Below are 23,171 nucleotides of genomic sequence, written 5' to 3' on the forward strand. Positions count from 1 at the left end.
TCATTGCTCAAAACTCCATTATTACCCCGACACTCGAAAAACGGTAATAGTGACGTAAATGATGAAAAACTGCATGCCAATGTCGCTTTATTGTACTTAAAATATGCTAAATAGATAGTAGAAATATGAGCATATCAGAATGACAGAGGTAAAGGAGTCACAAGTGATTTTGTCTATAAAATGTAACATCATCTGCAGATTTGGAATACCATCTGAAATCGTGTGCGACAACGGGTCCCAATTCTTTTTTTTTTTTGGTGAACTCTGAATATATTATAATAATGATAATCATTCAGGAATTACATCATCACCACCACCATTACTGACATACAAATTACAAACAAAGAGAAAATTTTGGACCATTTCTCGATTTATGCTTGTCATCCTTGCGCAGGGGCCATGCTAATCTTCTCTGTGTCGTTTCAATTTTATCAGATGTCCCCGAAGGGATGGGTCCCAATTCATATCTAATAACACTGAAGTATTTGCTCACGGTGGAACATAACGTTAATAAAATATGCTCCCCAGTATCCCCAGACAAATGGACAAGTAGAATCTAGTAACAAAATCATAGTAGAAAACCTAAAGAAAACGCTAGAGGAACTTGGGGGCAAGTGGGCAGACGAATTGCCACTAGTACTCTGGTCAGATAGGACAACACCAAAAACAGCAACAGGGGCAGACACCATTCAGTCTGGTGTTCGGTGCGAAAGCCGTAATTCTATCGGAAGTTCTGGTACTAACGCATAGATATGGATGTCAAACAGCAGAACACAATCAGATAGAAATGGCCAGAAGCCTGGACATAGTTGACGAACTAAGATAAAGTGCTTACATACGCATGGCATCGTACAAACAATCAGTAGCAATGACGTATAACAAAAACGCCAATGTGAGAACCCTTGTAGTATGGGACCTAGTGCTTAGAAGGGTGTTCCAAAACACCAAGAACCGGAAAGCAAGAAAATATGCTTACAAATGGGAAGGACTGTATCAGGTCGAAAGCATTGTTGGGAATGGGGCATACAGGCTGATAACCATGCACGGTCAAATCCTGTACAAACCCTAGAACATTCGCCATCTGAAACAGTACTTTCTCTGACAAGGTGCTGGAACTTAGTGTACAGAGGACCCTTCAACAGTCCATGAAGCAAAAAAAAAACGGGGGTGGGGGTAATATATACTATACTTATTAAGTTATGGTTAATTTTCCTTTCATTTTTAATTATTTTTGATCAATTGAGTCGTTTTGAAAGCTAAGTAGTGCAAGTTGTCGCTTCCTGGATCCAGTCGTTGCCCTGGAACACCATAAGATAGCACCAAGTAATTTGTGGTGCTTAGAATCTTTATGCTTATTGGAAGAAAGGCTCGGAGTACTAATGTAAGTTGTCTGTCAGGCAGAGTAAATATGAAGGGTCCAATCCCAGCCATGTGGGACAACCAGACGCAACAAAGTTAACCACATGGAGGGCGTACGAACTGGAGATGGCAGGACACGGCGATACAAAGACCACCTGCATATCAGCGTTAATCCGGGATAAAACGTAGCTACGACGAGGGCATTGAGATCCCAGGGCTATATACATAGGTGCATGCACGCAGTACAATGCTAGAACCACAGGGGATGCAACACCCCATGTTAACCAGAAGAGGACAACGAAAAGGTACGCTTTAACTAGCTATCCTATTGATAAAATATTTTACGCCGTGGGTAAAATATTTTATCAAACACATGCACTATAAATGTGACCAGGGACTGTACACTTGGAACCAGGACAGTCTCCTGGGAAATCATAAGGTGGGTTCCCAACTCCAGACTAAGAGGACATACGACCAAAGAAAAAGCAAATTATGACAAAAGAGGTCTGAGAGCCAGGCCTAAAGTACTTAAAAATAAAGGCACATGCTACCAAAAGTAGACGCCAAGAGTTCCAACATGCACACCGGCAGGCACAATCGAAAAACAAAAATGAAAAGTTTCAAAATATAATTTCAAAACTTGCACCACACAGGGCCAAGTCCCTAGAAACATGATTAAAGTTTTTTAAGAGAGGTCAATCCTCTTAATAACAGCGTCCTGAATTTTACCCTACCTCCCATGCTCCCTCTGATACTCCAATGCAGGTACTTGATCAGCCTCGAGAATCTTAACAGCATCACCACCAGTCGTCTGTGCTAGGACCTCCTCTACAACATTCATCCCAGAGATGGTTCCAGAGGTATCCATGGCAAGAACTTCAGGCTCAGGCTCAGCAACCTCAGCTTTATGGGGGCACAGAGCGCTTAAATCCATGCCATTAGGGAAGGCACATGCAAATTCAGCTCGCTCCTCCTCCAAATTCCAGGTGGTGTGCCTCCCCTCAGTATAGGCCCTGGTGCAATCAATCCTTCCCACAAAGGCAGTATAGGCTCCCAAGTTCCTGGGTAGTTCATCCATCTCCATAGCACGAGCCTCAGCTTCAGTCAGCCACGTGGAGAGAACACGATTATCCTCCTACGTCGGGCCAGCTGGTCGTTGGCCACCTCCATCTCCTTCTTGGCTGCATGTAGTTGCTCCCTCATCTTAGCACAGGTAGCTGACAGCTCTTTGTTCTTCCCCACTGCAGCTAGGCATTCAATCTTGGTCCTCTTCAGCATGTTACGGAGGTATAAAGAAAATTGCAGAGCTTAAGGCACACGAAAAGCAGTCAGTAAAGAAGCAGCAGGATTATAGTAAAAGCGACAAAAAAAAAGAAAGGCAGGGCAGACTTGCAGCAAAACTCTGTTCAGCAGCAAGGTTAACCATCTCCTGGGGATCTGTTTCGTCAAAGATCTTGGAGCAGGTTGGCGTCAAGAAACGCTCCATCAAGGGCCAATAGGCAATGTGATCCGCATCGCCATATCCAGCAGGGATGCGAATTAGATCATCATCAGCACAAGGAGGGGAGCCAAGGGCACGAGAAATAGGAGTGACCTTTATCGGTTCAGGTGTAGGCATAGGGGCAGGTCTTTTTTTTTTGAGGAGGCAGGAGATGTGGTAAATTCAAAGAACCCTCTTCTTGCCTCGACGATCGGGATCTCGAAGCGTTGGCCTCGGTACTTCTTGCAAATTTCAAGAAGCAGGTGGAGGGTCTCAGAGTAATGGAAACAAAGGATCAAGGCCACCAGAATCAAACACGGAAACAGAGGCAGACACTTACCAGAGGACACGGTTTCTTTAGAGGCAGAAGTGACAGGACTAGAGAGTAGGGCAGAAAATCTTCTTTGTTCCTCGGGGATGGAGAATAAATTAGCAATAAAGGTATCCTCGTCTGATGACTTTGCAGGGTTCTTAAGTTCTGCATACAAACAAAAGGTAAGGGGCGTAAGCAGCAGGAGAAACTAGAAAAGGGACATGCAAGTGCACTTACTTTTGGCTTGGATCCAGTGCTCAAAGAGATAGTCAACGTGCAGAGGTATAGAGTCAAGCTTGATGTAGAAGAACCCTTCATACCAACCGTCATATTTGCCCTTGGCCGCAGACTGAAGAAAGTTCTCAGTCTTCTCCATGGCCCTGAAGGTATATTGGCTATTTCCCAGGGATCGACACTTAAATCTGTGAGCCAGATCTGCTAGCCCAATCTCAGCACCCAGGTTGTTGTTTAGGGCGACGGTTGACAAAATGATTCTCCATGCGCATGGAGCAATTTAAGCCATGGGAAAGGAGTTCAGGCGAATGAACTCCTGAACCATGGGCGGAAAAGGGAACTTAAGGCTAAGAATAAAGGGGTATGTGTATAGGCATATCTAGCCCTTGCGCATGGCGTCAGCTTTCTAGCCGGGCCAGTGAAGAGTCAAGGACGAGAACACCTAAGAGGGAGACAGGGTGAATTAGGTGTCCAATTAAAATTTATAAGCTTGAATTAAGCTTCTTTGAAATCTAGGACAATAGACTACGCTGATATGGACAATACTTTAAATGTTAAAGGTGTTTATACTTAGAACTATTTGAGTTAGAAGTATAAACACACGAAATTAGCTTAGTATATGTCACAGTAAAGTCGATTGTTGCACAAACCAGAAAAGTATGAATGAAAGAGTATTTTTCTTCAACTTAGCAATGAAGATATAAAGTGAATACTTTTTTAAGTTGAATACTCTTAGCAATGAAAATCTTAAGTGAATCCCTTTTAAGTTGAAAACTTGAGATACTTAATCGTTTTAAGTTCACAAGATTGAATCAATCAGCAGGTCTGAGACACAGTATTAAACACTGTGACACAGACAGATTGCGAGATAAACAATATATAAATAAGGAGAACAAACGTAAAAGTAAATGAACAAACAAGACGATGTTTTAAAAAATTGGTTCAACCTCTACTCCGAGGCCTACGTCCAACCGTTATTTTATTGCTTGTTTAGAAATTTACACAAACAACTAAACCTCTTACAATGAAAATAACTCGCCAACCTACTCCGGTTGCATTTGCTTGAAGCTACTCCGCTTCAAGACTTTCACTTGCTCAAAGCTACTCCGACTTAAGTTCTATCTCACATGTTTACAGAGTCTTTTAATCTCAATCGTTCACTTAATGAACATGGAGATCATAATTAAGACCTAAACACGAGAATCATGGAACAAACTCAGATGCCACAGTGCAGTGAACTGATACATGGAGATTTACAGCCCTTTTGAAAAACGTTTGAAGACTTTTAAAATAGAAAACAATTTTGCAAATAAGTTGAAGAACAAGAGCTGATGTTTTGCAAAGTGTTTTAACAATTAATGCTCATAAAAGTCTTAGGTAATAAATGATGCAAAGGCACCCTATTTATAGTGGATTTGATCATCTAAGTAGTACAACTTAGGTTAATTAAATCCAATATTAAATAGATAGCCTTTGAGTGATGGTAAGTGTTAGGCTATAGGCTTGGAGCACAAGTCATTGATCAAAATCAGAAAACTCTTCCCAAAACACTCAACATGTGACATTTTACTAAAATGGAAAAAGGCATTTCTAACTTTAGAACTTTGACAAGTTCAACTTACCATTTTAGTAAAAGGTAAATGCACAAATCTAGAGGATTAATCAATGTGGATTTATGACTTAAAATTTCAGATTTGTTTTCAAACTGGGATAATTCAAATGTAAAATCTTTGAGAATATGAAATTTGTAAAGATTTTGACACTTAAACATTTCGAATAAAAGTCCTTCCATACGGTAGTATCAGAAACCACAGTACAGTGCACTATTGCATGGTTTTGCAGGCACTTGACGTAAATGAGAATGTTACACTTACTCTTATATTTTTCGACTAATGCTAGGATCATATCATTGTCTTGACTTCTTGTTGACTTCATCTTGATCATGTTAAGCCGTCTTTGAGAGTCCATTTGATTGCTTCAATCACTAAGCATTTGTAATCGTTTACAACATTTGATTAAGGCTAAGGGATTTCTTGTCATAACTTTATCTTGATCATTCTTGAACCATCTTTGGAAATTCATTGAGTGCTTCAAATGCTAAACATTATAACTAAGAAGCAAATAATTAAATAACAATGAAACTTGGCATCATCAACCAAGTGTGTTCTAACAAATTCTCCCTTTGATGATGGCAAGTTTTAATAATGTGTGAAGTTCCCCTATAACCTATGGTTAGCCAGTCTTTAAGCATTCAACATAAAACATACAAAACATGATCAAGACATGAAGGATTCAATATACTTAGTCTAAGTAAAACATCTAATCAAGGTCGCAAGACATATTACGGTGAACGCAAACCTAAGAGTTAAGAGGTCACACATAAGACATAATTAAACTACTTCCCCCTCTTGACATCATCAAGGGAGGGCAAAACATAGTGACGAACACAGTTTGACATAATTTAACAACAAACAAGGCAAGGTTCAACAAATGAAATAAGTACGATTTGCAAAAGAATTTGGAAAACATTAAGCCAAAATGGGTTATGGTAATGGATAGCAGGCTAGAAATGGGGTTAATCAAGGCATCATCAATTTTCTTGAAGCTTTCCCCCTCAAAGTTTGCATAAGTTCCAAAAATTCTTCATTTCAAGTTCGAACTTTCTCACTAACCAATTGAGTAATGGCTACAAGAATCTTACCCAAGTTTCAAGAATTAGGAAAAGAGTTGGTGATTAATGATTACGGATTGGGTACCAGATGCAACATTCACCTTGACAGTGGCATAAATCTTCTTCTTCCAATTTTTTTTTTTTTTTTGAATCTTTGAACTTGAACCCCTTTTTCTTTTGTTTGGAAAACGCTTGGTGACAATGAGTTTATCATGTTAGTTTTCTTCCAAGTCATCATTAAGGATTTCAATAATTTTCTCATTTGTAGCATGTGGTGAGGGCAATGGGTCAACACTATTATTAAACATACCATCGTCATTCAAATTACCAACATCTTCATAAATTTCATCTTCATTTTCATCCCAAATATTCTGGTCATCTTCCTCCATTAGAGTTGTGGTTTTCTTTCGTGTCACAGTGACACATGCTGTGGCATCAGCTTTGGGAGGAGAAATACCCTTGGGTTTCTTAGAGGAAATGGGTAATTCGACATATGAGCTTCCCAACATTTCATTTATGGCAGCAGATTTAATGGGAGAAGTCATTTGTTTCTTTGAATTTTCTCTTTTCTTTGGGTCATAAGAATCTTGATGATTTTGAAGTCTCGGTCATATGAGGGTTTTGGAGGCATTTTTTTTGAAGTGTTGATTCGGACGGTTTTAATGACATGCGGGAGGTGGAGAGGTTTGATTTTTGAATGTGGGTTGAGTGGCTCAATGCAACAATAATTCAAATGCAAGCATAATTATTCATATTTTTTGAATCATATTTTTGCCTGAAGTAAACTAATTAACAATTAGGGTAATCACATGTATGTCCTCATCTTTAGTCAATCATTAAGGAAAATAAAATAATATGAATCACATATCATCCAATAAACCAATTTCCAACCGAGGTTTTACGAATTGTTCTCTTTCAAACGGTTTTGTAAAAATGTCCGCTAATTGATTTTCCGTTCTACAAAAACTAAGACAATTATTCCTTTTTACAACTTGATCACGTAAACATCATGTCTTATGTCGATATGTTAAGTTTTAGAATGTTGTATTGGATTCTTTGAGGTGTTAATTGCACTAGTGTTATCACAAAAGATAGAAGTTGTGTCGAAGATAACACCATAGTTATGCAATTGTTGTCATACCCAAAGAATCTGTGCGCCACAGAGTACTGCACTGTTGTATTCATTTTCAGCCGTGTATAGTGCAACAACTTCTTGCTTCTTTAAGGCCCATGAAATGAGGCAAGGACCCAAAAAAGTGTTAATACTCAATGTGTTCTTCGTATTCACCGTGCTACCCACAAAAACCTACAAGATCAAGATCGTAATGAGATGGATATCAAATATATAGGTTTGTGTTCCAATCAAGTACCCAAAAATCCTTTTGACGGCTTTGAAATGTGATTCCATAGGACTTGATTGGAAGCGGGCACACAAGCATACACTAAATTGTATGTCAAGTCGACTAGCGGTTAAATAAAGTAATGAACCTATCATACCTCGATACATGATTTCAATAACACTCTTACCATTTTCTTCTTTGTTAGGATTGATGTTAGAAATCATTGGTGTAGCTTAGCAAGAGGTTTAACATTAGTCAACCCAAACTTACTTAGCATTTCCTTCAAATACTTTTGTTGATGAATCATTGTACCTTTCTCACTTTGTTTGATTTGAAGACCAAGGAAAAATCCAAGTTCTCTCATCATGGTCATCAAAATTAGAAGTTATTAAATCCAAAAAAGTATCTAAAAAGGACGCCATTTGTTGCACCAAAAATAATGTCATTAACATATACTTGCACAAGCAACAGTTTCTCGCACCGTGACTTGATAAACAATGTCTTATCAACCAAACCACGTAAACAACATTTTCCAACAGAGACTTTGAAAGCCTATCATATCAGGTCCTAGGAGCCTGTTTTAAATCATAAAATGCTTTATCAAGTTCTAAAACGTGGTTATGGAACTCATTGTTTATAAAGCCCGGTGGTTGTTCGACAAAAACTTCTTCTTCAAGATATCCATTTAGGAAAGCAGTTTTTTACATTCATTTGAAAAAGTTTTTTGTCAACATGAGATGCAAAAGCTATAAGCATACGTATGGCCTCAAGCCTAGCTACCGGTGCAAAGATTTTATCATAATCGAATCCCTCTTATTGGTTAAAACTTTGCACCACTAGTTTAGCTTTGTTCCTTACGATTTCGTTAAAATCATCAAGCTTATTGCGAAAAACAAATGTTGTACCAATTACAGTACATTGGCCTAGGGGTAAGATGTCATACCTCATTCCTTTCGAATTGATTTAATTCCTCTTTCATGGTTGTCACGCAGTATGCAACAGTGAGTGCTACTGTGACATTGACAAGTTCAATTTGAGAGAGGAATGCATTGAAAGCACAAAAGTTTTGGAGCGAGGATCTGGTTTTTGTTCCAAAATTTAGATTACTGGTTAGATTTGAGAGAGGGTGAGCTTTGGTGTTTCCATTTTTGGAACAAGTCGGTTTGAGGAATCGGTTTGTTCTTGTGTAACAGTCGAGGGGACTGTTGCATGAGGATTGTTTGAAAGAAGTGATTGTGGTTCGTTTATAATTTGATTTGGTTGTTCTTCACCATCCTTATTCCCCCTGGATGAGCTAGCATCATCTTGTGTTGGAGGACGATTAGTTCCCCCTAAATTTTGGACATCCTCCTCAGGCAACAGTGGCTCCAACTGTTGCTTAGCCTCTTCCACCACTTGATCCATATCTTAACAAATCATCCCAATCTCGAAATCATCATCCTAATCTTCTTCAACCTGTTCATTAGACAAAAAGGACTAGATTTATCGAACATGAAATGAATGCTTTCTTCCATTTAAATGGTTCTTTTATTGTGCACTTTATAAGCCATGTTATGATCTGAATATCCAATAAAGACGACCTCGTCACAATGAACATCGAACTTATCCAAGTTGTCTTTCCCAACCTTTAGAACAAAGTATTTGCAGCCAAAATATCTTAAGAGGGAATATTGGGATTTCTTCTTTTCAACAAATCGTAGGGAGTTTTATTAATAATTTTACGTTTCATAACATGGTTATAGATTAAGCATAAAAGTGTTGATGGCTAAAAAATAACTTCTTTGACAACTTACTACTTAGAAGCATGGTCCTAACCATATTCTCAAGATACGATTCATACGTTTAACAAACTCATTTTGTTGAGGTGTTTTACGTTGAAAAATTTATGGCTAATCACCATGTTTATCACAATGGGTTTCAAATGATGAATTCTCAAACTTCATTCTATGCTCGGGTCAAAAAAAAATCAAATTTATTTTAGACATTTTTCAACCAAATAAGAAATTCATCAAATGTTTCATCTTTTAAAGATCAAGTAAAGTAGCCAAACATATCATAAAAATTCATCAACAAACATGCACAAGAACCGACTTCTACCTCTACTTTTAATATACATTGCTCCATACAAGTCTATACAAAAGAGCTTTAGAGGTTTAGAAGTACTAACAAAATTAATTTTTTGGATTTAAGGAGAATCTTACTTGTATTAATCTAGCACAATCATCATACATCTCTTTAAAATTGAATTTTAATGTTAGGAATGTCATCAATAAGGTCAAGCTTTCTAAGGGTGTTCAATGTTCTAACATTTACATGACCTAATTGTTTATGTCAATGTCACGAGTCATTCTTTAAGAAACACAAACAAAACATGATTGGACCGGACAATGAACAAAAATTAGTCAAGTAAACATCATTAGCATGTTTTCCTTCAAGAACAAGTTCCCTTGTTTTTGCATTAAGAATTCTGCATTCACTAACAAGAAATTCAACAATATTATCATGATCACACAGATAAGAGACACTAGGAAGATTGTGCTTCAAACCTTTGACAAGCAACACTTTGTCGACACTTTGTGACGATGACTTGCCAATTTTTCAATACCAACAATTTCACCTCTTTTTGTTATGGTCAAACGTCATGGTGCCACCTTTGTAGGCTTTTAGTGAAAGAGATTGGCTTTCACTTCCGTCTATAATCAAAGTACCAATTGCTGCTGCCTCTCACTAATGCCTTTAACAAATCAAACATTTAGTTTAGGAACCCAAATTAATTTGGGTCCCTTCTTGTGAATCATGTCTTTTACCAAGTCTTTTCGGATCCACACTTGTTTGACAACCTTAATGTTTCTTTTAATGCCATTCATTCTTTTTGTACAACCATTAAATACATGACCAGTCTTGCCACAATAATTAAAAATAATATATTCAGGAAATCCAACATGTTTTCTTCTTCGGAAATATGTTTTACTTGGTTCTTGGTTTCGAATGCAACAGTGCACGTTACTGTTGCATTTGAAAACAAGTCCAGCATTCTTTTCACTTTGTTGCGACTGACTCGTAGAAAACTTTAAAACAGTTTGACTTCCTTCCTTTTTCTTATAAAACTCTTTTACATCATTTAACTCTTTGTTTAAAAACTCAATTTTGGCAAGATAGTCAAGATTTAATGTTAGCACATTTTCAAAGGCGCTCTTAGCATGATTTGTTTCATTCTGTAGCATTTCTGCTAATTTTTCAAGTTCCTTAAGATGACTTTTACAAGAGGTTAGGTCAATTAAAAGTGAGTCTCGTTCTTGTGTTAACATAGAAACATGTTTGGTTAAAGACTCGTTTTCCTTTTCAGCATCATATGTCACAGTGAGTGTCTCTGTGACATTCAGCGGTTTAACTTTATTTACAAGAATCAGATTTTGCCTTTTCAGTTTCCTTACTTCTTTCTCAAGACAAGGTGAAATGTTATTTTCTTCAAGCTCATTTAGACACTCTCTTAGACCAACATTTTCCTCGGCTATGTTTTTAATTTCAATTTGCATAGCTTCAAGTTTATTGTTTTGGACACGACATTTATCAATGAATTTATCTAAGAGTAAACATACTTTGCTTTTGGAGAAGGATCGAACCTTTATCTTGAGATGATTTACCTCATCTTCGAAGTTAGAATCGGAATCATCGGGATGAGCCATAAGACATTAGAATGTTTCTCTTTTTGGAGACCTAAGGGCATCATTATTAAGACGAGTAGTAAGACACAACTTGGCATACAATTCTTCCTCAAGGATCTCGTCCTCATCGGAATCGGACATTCCCCAAACAGCACACATTACTTTATTCTTGTATTCCTTCTTAGCCAAGTCACATTTTTCTTTAGATTTAATGTTAACCCACTTTGGACATTCATTCATTTAGTGACCTTTTTCGTCACATTTAATGCAACCAACAATGGAAGTCGATCTCTTCTTTGAAAAATGTTTCTTACTAGAATTGTTGTTAAACCTCTTAGGATTATGACCATTAACAATATCCGCAATATTTCTAGTGAACATTGCAAACTCATCGTTTCCATCATCTTCCTCATTAATTGAGATTGATTTCAAAGCAAGCCCTCTTACTTTAGAGCTATCACCAAAACGCTTCATGAGAGTTAACTCATGAGCCATAAGTGAGCCCATTAGTTCATTGAGGATTAAAGTGGACAAGTCTTTGGCCTCCTCAATAGCCGTAACCTTTGGTTGCCATGTTTCTGTTAAACTTCGAAGGATTTTACCGACCATATCCTCGGATTCAAAATTTCTACCAAGACTCTTAAGGTCATTAAAAATACTAGAAAAGCGAGAGGAAAGACAATTTATTGACTCATCTTTCATCATATTGAACATCTCATATTGTTGCATGAGAAGGTCAATACGATGCTTTTTCACTTGAGACGTCCCCTCATAAGCAAGGCTTAAGGTGTCCCAAATTTCTTTGGCCGAGGTACATCCGGAAATCCGGTTTACTTCTTGCTCACCAATGCCATATTGAAGAATGGACATGGCTTTTGAGTTTTTCTCGACCTTTCTATAATCAGCCTCGACATACTTATCCTCACTTTTTGGGGCACTAGTACCATTAGCACTAGTAACCGTGATAGCAAGGGACCCTTTTTGGATTATCAACCAACACTCATAATCCGTACTCTTAACATAGTGTTCCATGCGATTTTTCCACCATGAATAGTTATCCCCAATGAAGATAGGATGCTTAGTATGGTTCTCGTCCATGACTATAGGATCAACTCTTTGGTAATTAACCAATATCAAGAGCACAAGGCTCTGATACCAATTGAAGAGTCAAGGACGAGAACACCTAAGAGGGGGAGGTGGTGAATTAGGTGTCCAATTAAAATTTGTAAGCTTGAATTAAGCATCTTTGAAATCTAGGACAATAGACTAAGCTGATATGGACAATACTTTAAATGTTAAAGGTGTTTGTACTTAGAACTATTTGAGGTAGAAGTATAAACACACGAATTCAGCTTAGTATATGTCACAGTAAAGTCGACTGTTGCACAAACCAGAAAAGTTTGAATGAAAGAGTATTTTTCTTCAACTTAGCAATGAAGATATAAAGTGAATACTTTTTAAGTTGAATACTCTTAGCAATGAAAATCTTAAGTGAATCCCTTTTAAGTTGAAAACTTGAGATACTTAATCGTTTTAAGTTCACAAGATTGAATCAATCAGCAGGTCTGAGACACAGTATTAAACACTGTGACACGACAGATTCAAGTAGATAAACAAGATATAAATAAGGAGAACAAACGTAAAAGTAAATGAACAAACAAGACGATGTTTTAAAAATTGGTTCACCTCTACTACTCGAGGCCTACGTCCAACCGTTATTTTATTGCTTGTTTAGAAATTTACTCAAACAACTAAACCCCTTACAATGAAAATAACTTGCCAACCTACTCCGGTTGCATTTGTTTGAAGCTACTCCGCTTCAAGACTTTCACTTGCTCAAAGCTACTCCGCTCAAGACTTAAGTTCTATCTCACAGGTTTACAGAGTCTTTTAATCTCAATCGTTCACTTAATGAACATGGAGATCACAATTAAGACCTAAACACGAGAATCATGGAACAAACTCAGATGCCACAGTGCAGCGAACTGATACATGGAGATTTACAGCCCTATTGAAAAACGTTTGAAGACTTTTAAAATAGAAAACAATTTTGCCAATAAGTTGAAGAACAAGAGCTGATGTTTTGCAAAGTGTTTTAACAATTAATGCTCATAAAAGTCTTAGGTAATAAATGATGCAAAGACACCCAATATTAAATAGATAGCCTTTGAGGGATGGTAAGTGTTAAGCTATAGGCTTGGAGCACAAGTCATTGATCAAAATCAGAAAACTCTTCCCAAAACACTCAACATGTGATATTTTACCAAATGGCAAAAAGCATTTCTAGCTTTAGAACTTTGACAAGTTCAACTTACCATTTTAGTAAAAGGTAAATGCACAAATCTAGAGGATTAATCAATGTGGATTTATGACTTAAAATTTCAGATTTAAAACTTCAACACATTTGACAAGTGACAACTTACCACAAATGGAAGAGTGCTTTAGTACTTGACTAAATCAACTTTCCATTTATGTAAAAGTAGATGCACAACTTTAAAGGAGTTACATGTGAGTTTTGCAAATTGATTTTTTCAGATTTGTTTTCAAACTAGGATAATTCAAATGTAAAATCTTTGAGAATATGAAATTTGTAAAGATTTTGACACTTAAACATTTCGAATAAAAGTCCCTCCATACGGTAGTATCAGAAACCACAGTGCAGTGCACTGTTGCATGGTTTTCCAGCCACTTGACGTAAATGAGAATGTTACACTTACTCTTATATTTTTCGACTAATGTTAGGATCATATCATTGTCTTGACTTCTTGTTGACTTCATCTTGATCATGTTAAGCCGTCTTTGAGAGTCCATTTGATTGCTTCAATCACTAAGCATTTGTAATCGTTTACAACATTTGACTAAGGCTAAGGGATTTTTTGTCATAACTTTATCTTGATCATTCTTGAACCATCTTTGGAAATTCATTGAGTGCTTCAAATGCTAAACATTATAACTAAGAAGCAAATAATTAAATAACAATGAAACTTCGCATCATCAACCAAGTGTGTTCTAACAGCCATGAATATGAATTACCACGTCGTCTCCTAAACCCAGAAATGCTTTAATTCTGGGTATGTTATTTGGGTAAGGGAGGAATCACATAATGGATTTTTTAAGGATACCTTGAGAAGGGAAGGTTTCGTCTCGGATAAGGTTAATAAGGGCAGATGAAGAAGAAGCTTGGTGGGTCTTAGCCACGCCAAATCAAATGAAAAGATGAAAGATAAGGTACTTGGAAGACGATGGAGTTGTTGCGGCGGCGACAGCAGGGATAATCTGAGGAGACATTTGGAATACCGAAGGGTTTTGGGGATTCGAAGAGCTTTTGGGTGATAATTGATGAGAGAGAAAGGGGAGGCGGATGATGAGGAGTAAATAATGGGGAGTTGAGATTTAAATGAGGGTTTATAGGGAGTAGTGAGGCGTGAGTGAGAAGTTGTTCAACGATACATTACAATTTCCCGCTAATCGCTAGAAGGCGGCTTTCGCGAAAAATTGGGGGCAAACTGTTAGGCCCATTTTCTACTATGGACTAAGTTAAGGGAAGCAGACCTAGAAGCGGTACAGCCCGTGTGTAACAACGGATGATGAGGAATCTGTCTTGGGCCGGCGTAATAGCAAGCCCAAGGACGGAGCAACGGAGCCCTAAACGTCATCAAAGTTCGAAGATTTGGAGGGCAAGCAAGGAACCCTAACTAGACAGCTTTCCTATATAAGCAATATAACGTAAGACCTAAGATTCATTCAGAAATACACACAAGAAACCTTATAATACTCAGAGGCTCCATCGTGTAGCTTTGATCCACATTGTACTCCCAATTCGATTATAGTGCAAATCTTGGTGGGATTCCGTCTCCCCCCGCGGTTGTATTCTACATCGGGTTTTCTGCATCACCAAAATCTCTTGTGTTCATTATTAATCTTTAGTCAAATATCGCACGTAAATCACGACAGAAGCCAAGCAAATCGCTAAACAAAGAACCATAATATTAATTAGGCACTAAGACAACTTTAACTTTAATTGGTAGAAATATACCAAAACAGTATCCACAACCCAAATAACTAGTTTATGACGTAACTACAAAGCTAATGAAAAGGTGGCGATGACAAATTTGGTGATAAATTGCAGATTGGAAAAATGAGAAGGTGACAAAATATGCAGTCAGTATTTGCAGAAGAACAGTTGGAAGTTGAATCGGAGGAGGATCCTAAGTATAGCTAGTAGAGCTACTGCAAGCCTACACTTACAAACTATTCCTACTAGATTTCACGGGTCAACATCTGTCTCATCTTTTATGCATGTAACTCCAAACTCCCTAGGTTTTCTATAGCAAAAGTCAACATTGTTTTGACTACATTAACTGTTGTCCGACCCTCAATTATTTACTCACAAATTCTCATTTATAAGGTAAATCCATCACAAGCTTGTAAGTGTAAAGGCAAATAGAAAGGATAAGTAGAAAGAAATTGTGAGAAGTCGCAAGCTTGTAAAGGTTACAAGCAAGATAGACTGTTATTTCAGAGGGTTTAAACTTTAAACGAGCACAATTCTAATTTAGGACGGAGTTTAAAAGGGGATAAATACCATATCATTTATATAGATAAAACAAAAACAAAGGATTGGTGATTTAAGTGTAATTACTGGTTTATTTGAGGTAATTAAAATTGTTTTGTAGATGGTAAGTCCTAAATAATATAATGCGAGTTCGGGAAGTACGGAGTGTACACTTGCTTAATTATTTATGGGATTACGGTATACTTTTTGTTCGAATAACTACAACGGGGTCACGCAACAATAATTAATTATTTCGGAAAAATCCAACCATTGCAATGAATCAGAAATTTCAACAATTGCAATGGTTAGAAAATTCATTCCACTGTTTCCCCTGTTTCCCCTATATAAATAGCCAAGAGATAAAGATGAAAAGTTACAGAAAAATTTCATCTTTTGAATCTAAAAAATTATAACTACACAAAATACTCCTATCTTATTACTTCTCTGATTTTTCATGCCAAAATCAAAGAGTACCGTCTTATCTCAATAGAAAGTTCGGTTTCACCCAGACACTAATAAGAGTCGAATTATTCTACTAGAAAAGCAGAGTCGATTCGGTGTTGTAAACTATTGTCAATTCCATTTCGTGGAATACAATTTTCTAATACAAAGTACTTAAATATTAGCAAAAAACATGGCTTTTCTATGTAAGTTGTATAGTATTTCACCCGTTTAATTTTAAGATAAGACTTACCGTTGAAACTTAAACGAGTGTCAACTGGCCTCCTGGTCTTGGCCTCAAGCCCTCAATTAAGGTGTCAATGAGTTGGATTTGGGGTGAGGTAAATTAAATGTGGTCAAATTAATCCCTCTTATACTAAAAGAATAAGAAAACTTAAAATTTTTCCGTCTAAATTTTTTTAGCTAGAAATTGGGCCTAACTTTATCTAGATATATATTGGACCTAATATATGGCTTTTATATATGTCATAGTATCTTAACAAACACCACAACTTTTATAGTTGGGCCAAATGTATTTTATTCATCATTATCTTATTAGTCCAATATATGTATCTTACATATCGTAAATTTTATATTTAAAACGTATGCATATTTTACTCATATTATTAAAATCAGTGTGTGCTTTTCACTTTTCTATTCTTTAAATTTTTTACACCTTTTAAATTGTTACTCCGTATATTGTAACAAAAATTATAAAAATAGTTATATGTTTCAAATGAGTAAAAATAAGCATAAGTTTTTGTAATTAAACTAAAAATCTTATTTTTTTAATCATAAACTTATTTTGAGTAAAAATGTAAAATTCGTTCTATTTTAATTCTTAGTATTTTTTACACATTAACAGTTGTAGATAATTAAAAATAAAATTCAAAGTTCATTTATATATTATTATTATTAGCTCTAATGGTTAAGTTCTTTACACACAACAATCTAAAATACCGTTCATTCGCAAGGGCTTTATACTAGTATCGAGTTAACATATTAACGGTTTAATTGTTAACGGTTCAGTTGTTTATGGTTCATTGGTTCAGATCATTTTGGATAAATTGTTGTTTTAGATTTGAGTTGTGTTAATTTCGGGTCTAATTATTTTATGTTATTTTTCACATTACTTCCATTATTTAAAAATAATTTTAGGTTTTGACTATTATTTGATTCGATTACATTGTTATTAAAATGAGTCCAATTAATTTTTTTTCTTATACTTTATTGTTATTACAATTCTAAATAGCTACAAAAGATGTCTTAGTCTAGTGGTTAAGACATTTTATGATGTGGACATTAGGTCCCATGTTCGAATCCCCTCCTCTATCAGAATGCGACTAGTGCGCGCTTCGATTGACAAAAAAAAAACAATTCTAAATAGCTAGATGACGAGTTAAACTTTGAACTTAATGCGTAAAGAGCAATTTATTGTTACCAATTTCAATGTTATTAGTTTGATAATCAAATACCCCGTATATGATTACATATTTACCTTCATTTTTGTGCATATATGCAAAGGGTGCGTATAATCGCATTTGCTATCGTAACCCTCTTTTTTATGCAAGGTTTATAGAAAAACAATTTCACTTGTAATACTATGTAAGAAGTGCTAAAAAATTGTATATTGAAAACAAAGAAATTACCAAACTAATGAAGTACTGTTTTAATTATTTTATTGGTTTGATTGTTGACATAAATAATGTTCGACAAAATATTGATATCCAATGGTAGTTTAGTCAAATGAACAAATTAAGGTCCTTAAAGTGTCTAAAAATAGTCAAGGTTCTTAACGCAAAATGTTGTTAAAGTTCGGATTCTAATTGTAACTCCAATATTAAGATTAATAATTGTCAAGTCGTCAATCTTATCGGTTTAATATTGAATCATATTTATATCAGGTCGGGTTGGGGTCGAGTTCGGATAACTGATTATCGGGTTGTAACTGGTTATGGTGTGGCCGTGTAACATCGGCCTTGGAGTTGATTGTGGAACCATTATCGGGAGATTGGTCTCCACACACACACACACTCCCCCCCCCCCCCCCATGTTTGCCCCTTATGGCTCCCGTCACAAAGGGGATGTGCACATTAATGATTTGGGTTCCCTCGTTGCAATGAGAGGGGCTTGAGGTGAAAGGTCGCGGTCTATCACTGGCCGTGTGGTTACCTGTTGCGATGGAAACTTGGTCATTTGGTGTGATGAGAGCCATTTGGGGTTGGTGTCGAGAAAGTATGCCTGGTTCTGTTCGTTTTATGTTTGTGATATTCTTACTATGTACTTTACATGTTACTGTTACTGACCTTGTGTGGTGTGTTGCGGTGTTTCTTCTTGTTCTCCGTGTCTATGGTGATCAATTTAATATTGCCGGCAAATGGTGAGCAGATGGACTTTTCTGGTGCTTGTGATTGGTTGTTGTCTTGATGTACTGTAGTTGTTGGGTCGGAGAGGTTGCATGACATCGAGTCGGTTGTTAGACGATGGTAGTTTCACGGTTTCACCAATTGTATCTTACGTTGTATTGCCGAGTTGTCTATTTTTTGGTTTCCGTTGTGTGTTGTAAAAGAGTTTATTAAATGTTCTTTTATGGTCTATTTGATATTCTTAACTTGGGCAACAAAGATGATAACGTTCTTACTTACTAGGAAAGGTGTTTTTAAGGCTCCTTGATAAATGGGAGTGTTACATAATAGATATGAGGTTCTAAATCCATTTCCCTATGATATCCTATTCCATTTCCATCCATTCCGAGCTTTTAAACAAAACACCCCTTTATTTAAAAGAAAAAGTGTTTAATGATGTCAATTGTTGTTAGACTTGTCTCGAGGCGTTTCTCACCATATATTTATCCTCGAATATAGTTACGAATTAGCCTTTGAAAGAATCCGTGTATACTCATTAATTAGTAGCTGAGGATTTGAAGGACTAGGAAACAACACGACCCTCTTAATTTAAGTTCGACTTTTGAAAATTAAGTTTGACTCGTAATTTTTTGAATACTAAAATTTGGGAGAGACTGTCTTTTAAGCTCGACTTTTATTTGTATTTCGTGACCATTTTATTATTGATCGTAACATAGTAATTTCGTAGCTATTTACATCATAAATGTATCTATTTTATCTTTAATCATGATTTATACCTATTTTATTACTTTAGTACCAGTTTTTCTTAAAATTGTAAAATAGTCTCTCAATAAACTTATTGAGAGATCGTCATCTCAACAGACTTACTCAAAGGGTTTATGTTAGTTGATAGTATAATTAAGTAAATAAGGTGCTATATAAAGTATTACATTTATTCACAATCACACAAAATATTGCTAAACAAGGGGCCATAGATTAATGATTTCAACGAAAAAATGAAATACATAATTTAATGGCGATAAAATATTACTTACTATATACTTATTTCAGAGTCTTACCCAAATTATTCGCCTTAAAAAAAAGATTATATATGAAATTTAATAATAATTTATTTCGTAATATCTAAAATAATACGCTTGCCAACGGATACATGGTGCATTGGTGCACAACAATCTATAAATGCTATTAAAAGGGTAAACCTTAAAAGCCACGTAGACAATGCCACCTCGCATTACTAAATGACACCTTGCATAACAAAAATTCCACGTCACCAATTATAGAAAGCCGCATCATTATTTCTTATTTAAAAAGCAAAAAATATTGAACTATTAAATGCAAATAGCATAACAAACATTAACTTTAGCTTTTTTAATTTTTAGATAAATTAAACAACCATTAAAAATAAATTCATACTAAATTTAAAATTTTTACGTTTATTGTTAGAATATTTTAAGCAACAAATAAATATCACATAATTATAATTTTACACCATTTATAAAATAATAAATAATTTGTAAATATTAAGAGCAAATAATAACATACTTAACATTAAACATTAATATTTACTTTTTAAAACTAGAATAGGTTAGGCGAAAAATTAAAAATTTACATCACTCTAATTTTAAACTGTTTATATGTGCAACTCCATCTTAAATCTTATTGAAATAAACTTACTCAATTTTGTTAAATTTGATAAATAAATATCCATGCAATGTGAATTTTACAAAAAAAAAAAAAAAAAAAACTTTTACATTCCTTTCTATTTACTCTATATTTATGTCTATAATAAATATGTTACTAATGAAAACGAATACTCAAAAGTCATGAAACCTTCTACATATTTATGTATATATTAAATTTGATAATAATAATAATAAAAAGTCTAAAAGTCATAAAATGCATCTTCATTTGGCTATATAAATGTTCTATGGAAGGCACATTTGTGAGCCAAAATTCAAGCCAAATTTCCTTTACCCCTATTGCCAAAAGAATTGTATTTATGTGTCAGTAATCTTTCTTATCATTGTATCAACATCAAGGTAAGTGTATTAAGGTTTTTAAATTAATAATTTATTTATTTATTTTTAAGTTTGATTGGTTTGAAGTAATCTTCACATTTTTAACCTTAATATATATATGTAATTTTGTTATCATTTAGAGACTATCAAGATACTATTCAAAGGTAAATATACTTATACCTTTATAATTTAATGCCTATTTCTTACCTTATTTAAGAGAAAACTTAAATTAATAACGATAAGGTTAATATTACATAAATCAAATTACACCATTTTATTTGTTATTAATCACTCAGTGGATTTTTTTTGTATGGATAGTTAATTGGAGAAAGAAGACTATATGAAGAAGAGTGGTAAGAGAAAACTTAAATTAATAACGATAAGGTTAATATTATATAAATCAAATTCCACCATTTTATTTGTTATTAATCACTCAATGGATTTTTTTTGTATGGATAGTTAATTGAAGAAAGAAGACTATATGAAGAAAAGAAATACTATAATTGCTTAAACAAATACTCTCCACATTACATTCAATACTATATTATAAACTAACTACAAGATTGACAACATGAATGTGAATGAGCAATTGTTTTTAGGTTCATAATTTTTTTTTATTATTTCTAAAACTTTCAACTATATGTTTTATTTGGGGGTGTGTTATTTTTTTATTCATCATTTTTTCTTTGAAAAATAGCTCTCATAGAATGAAATTGGAGTTGCGATGATCTCAATCTTATTATTAAGTTGGACAAAAAAATCTCTTTTGGTATTGATAATAGCTAAATGTAAATTATTGTCTAATACTTATGCGTGCATGTCATATTATCTTGTGTGTATGTCTTATAACACAAATGAGATTGTAACAAAAAAAAAATAACACAAATGAGATTGCAACGAGATTTGTAGTAGGCTACCATTTAACTAATTTTATCTTTTATGCAAAATTTTAAAATTTAGGATTTTTGATAAATTGATATAAACAATATATTAAGATTATCATTTATTAAACTTCATAATTATGCTACTGTTAGAAAATATGATTTATGAGAATTAAAAAATTGAAAAGATAAAAAGTCCTATAATTCTATATCTTCTTAACTCCTTACATTTCGAGATTTATTATTCTAAAAAAAAAGAAGAAAAAGATCTATAATTTAATATTATGGATTAATTTACTCTTTTGGCTTCACGTACTAACTTTATTGGCCTAAATGACAAAGGGACATTCAAGCTTTCACACAGAAAATTTAGTACATAATCTATACAATCTAATTAAAAGGTAATCTTAAGCATTTATCATGAATTACTGGACTTATTAAAGGTAATTATTTTTTTTAAAACCACATGTTATTAGTATATTAATCAAAATAAACAACTAAAGTATAATATATAGCTTTGAAAATAAACCAAAGTTGTCAAAGAATTAACACTCAAACCGACTAACTTTTATGTATTCCAAGAATATATTTTTTAAATGGATCAACTAATTATTCAGACAAGTATAAATAAAAAAGATAAAACTAACAAAATTAAAACAGATAAACTCGTGAATTTCACGTGTCACAAACCTAGTTAGTTTTTTATAAAGCTACTGTATAAGATATGAGACATTATAATATTTTATAAATTCTATTTAGGCCTCGTTTGGTTCATATCGGAATTGAATTGATGTGTTAATCTGCAATGCACGTGATTTAAACTCCTACATCGAAATTCACATGAATTGCAATAATATGTTTGGTTGCTCATACTGGAGTTTATTTCCTAGGAGTTTCCAATGACCATGAAAAGGGGGGGGGGGGGGGGAGGTAGTTCAATTCCCCCATCATGTAGGAGTTGGAAACTCCTATGGAGTTTTAAACTCCCCCATTTTATAAAATATGGGGTAACCAAACAATCTCCCAAAACCACAATTCATGGGATTTTAGAATTCTCATAAATTGGGTGGGCAACCAAACGAGGCCTTAGAAAACGAATAAAACGATAAATGATACTCCACATAATTTTATAAAGCGGTTGTATATTAATTAAATAATGCTCTAATTTAGGAATTCAGTTGGTGTACATTATGATTTATAACCGATATTCCGTTTTAAAATTTAAAATAGATCAAATAACTCTCCACTTAAGATAAAATAAATTGTTTGGTAATCCATAATTTATGTCCTTCTTAACCAAAAAAATAAAAAAAAACCGTGTTAGGAATTTGTAGCGCGTTTGTAGGCCAGTAACTAGATTATACAACCAGTTATATTATAACTAATTGTATAGATTTCGAGCTCTATGATACATTATTCGAGCTTAAATGTTACAGAGTAAAATAGTACAGTAAAATATATGAACTTTATTGAAAAGATTTTGAACTTCTTTATATAATTATTAAACTCAAAAATTTATAATGAAGTTAAAAAAATAATACATATAATTTCAATTAAATTTTAATTTTGATATTGATATAAAAAATTTAAATATAACTCAAAAATTTTAAATATTAAATAACAGATAAACATAAATTCAGTTAAATTTATTAAGACGACAATACTCTTATACAATTGGTCAAATAATCAACCTATGTGGGCTTGGAAAGAGTGAGGTGAATAAATGAAGGTTTACCCGAAATCTGAAGCTGGGTGAGTCAGACGTCAGTGAGAACTCACAAGTCGCAATCCCAAGTGAGTCACAGGGGGGCTGAGGTGTGAAGAATTGCAGCAGTGCAGTAACAGAAT

The 23,171-nt window shown here is 34.5% G+C and overlaps 1 non-coding gene across 1 annotated transcript; it reads right to left on the bottom strand.

Annotated features, from left to right (window-relative positions):
• Positions 1-348: 348 nt before the first annotated feature.
• Positions 349-451, bottom strand: LOC141639694 (U6 spliceosomal RNA). The gene has a single exon (XR_012542629.1). It is a non-coding gene; the product is annotated as a U6 spliceosomal RNA (small nuclear RNA).
• Positions 452-23,171: the final 22,720 nt, after the last annotated feature.

Source organism: Silene latifolia, unplaced genomic scaffold, assembly GCF_048544455.1.
Source record: "Silene latifolia isolate original U9 population unplaced genomic scaffold, ASM4854445v1 scaffold_543, whole genome shotgun sequence".
NCBI lineage: Eukaryota > Viridiplantae > Streptophyta > Magnoliopsida > Caryophyllales > Caryophyllaceae > Silene > Silene latifolia.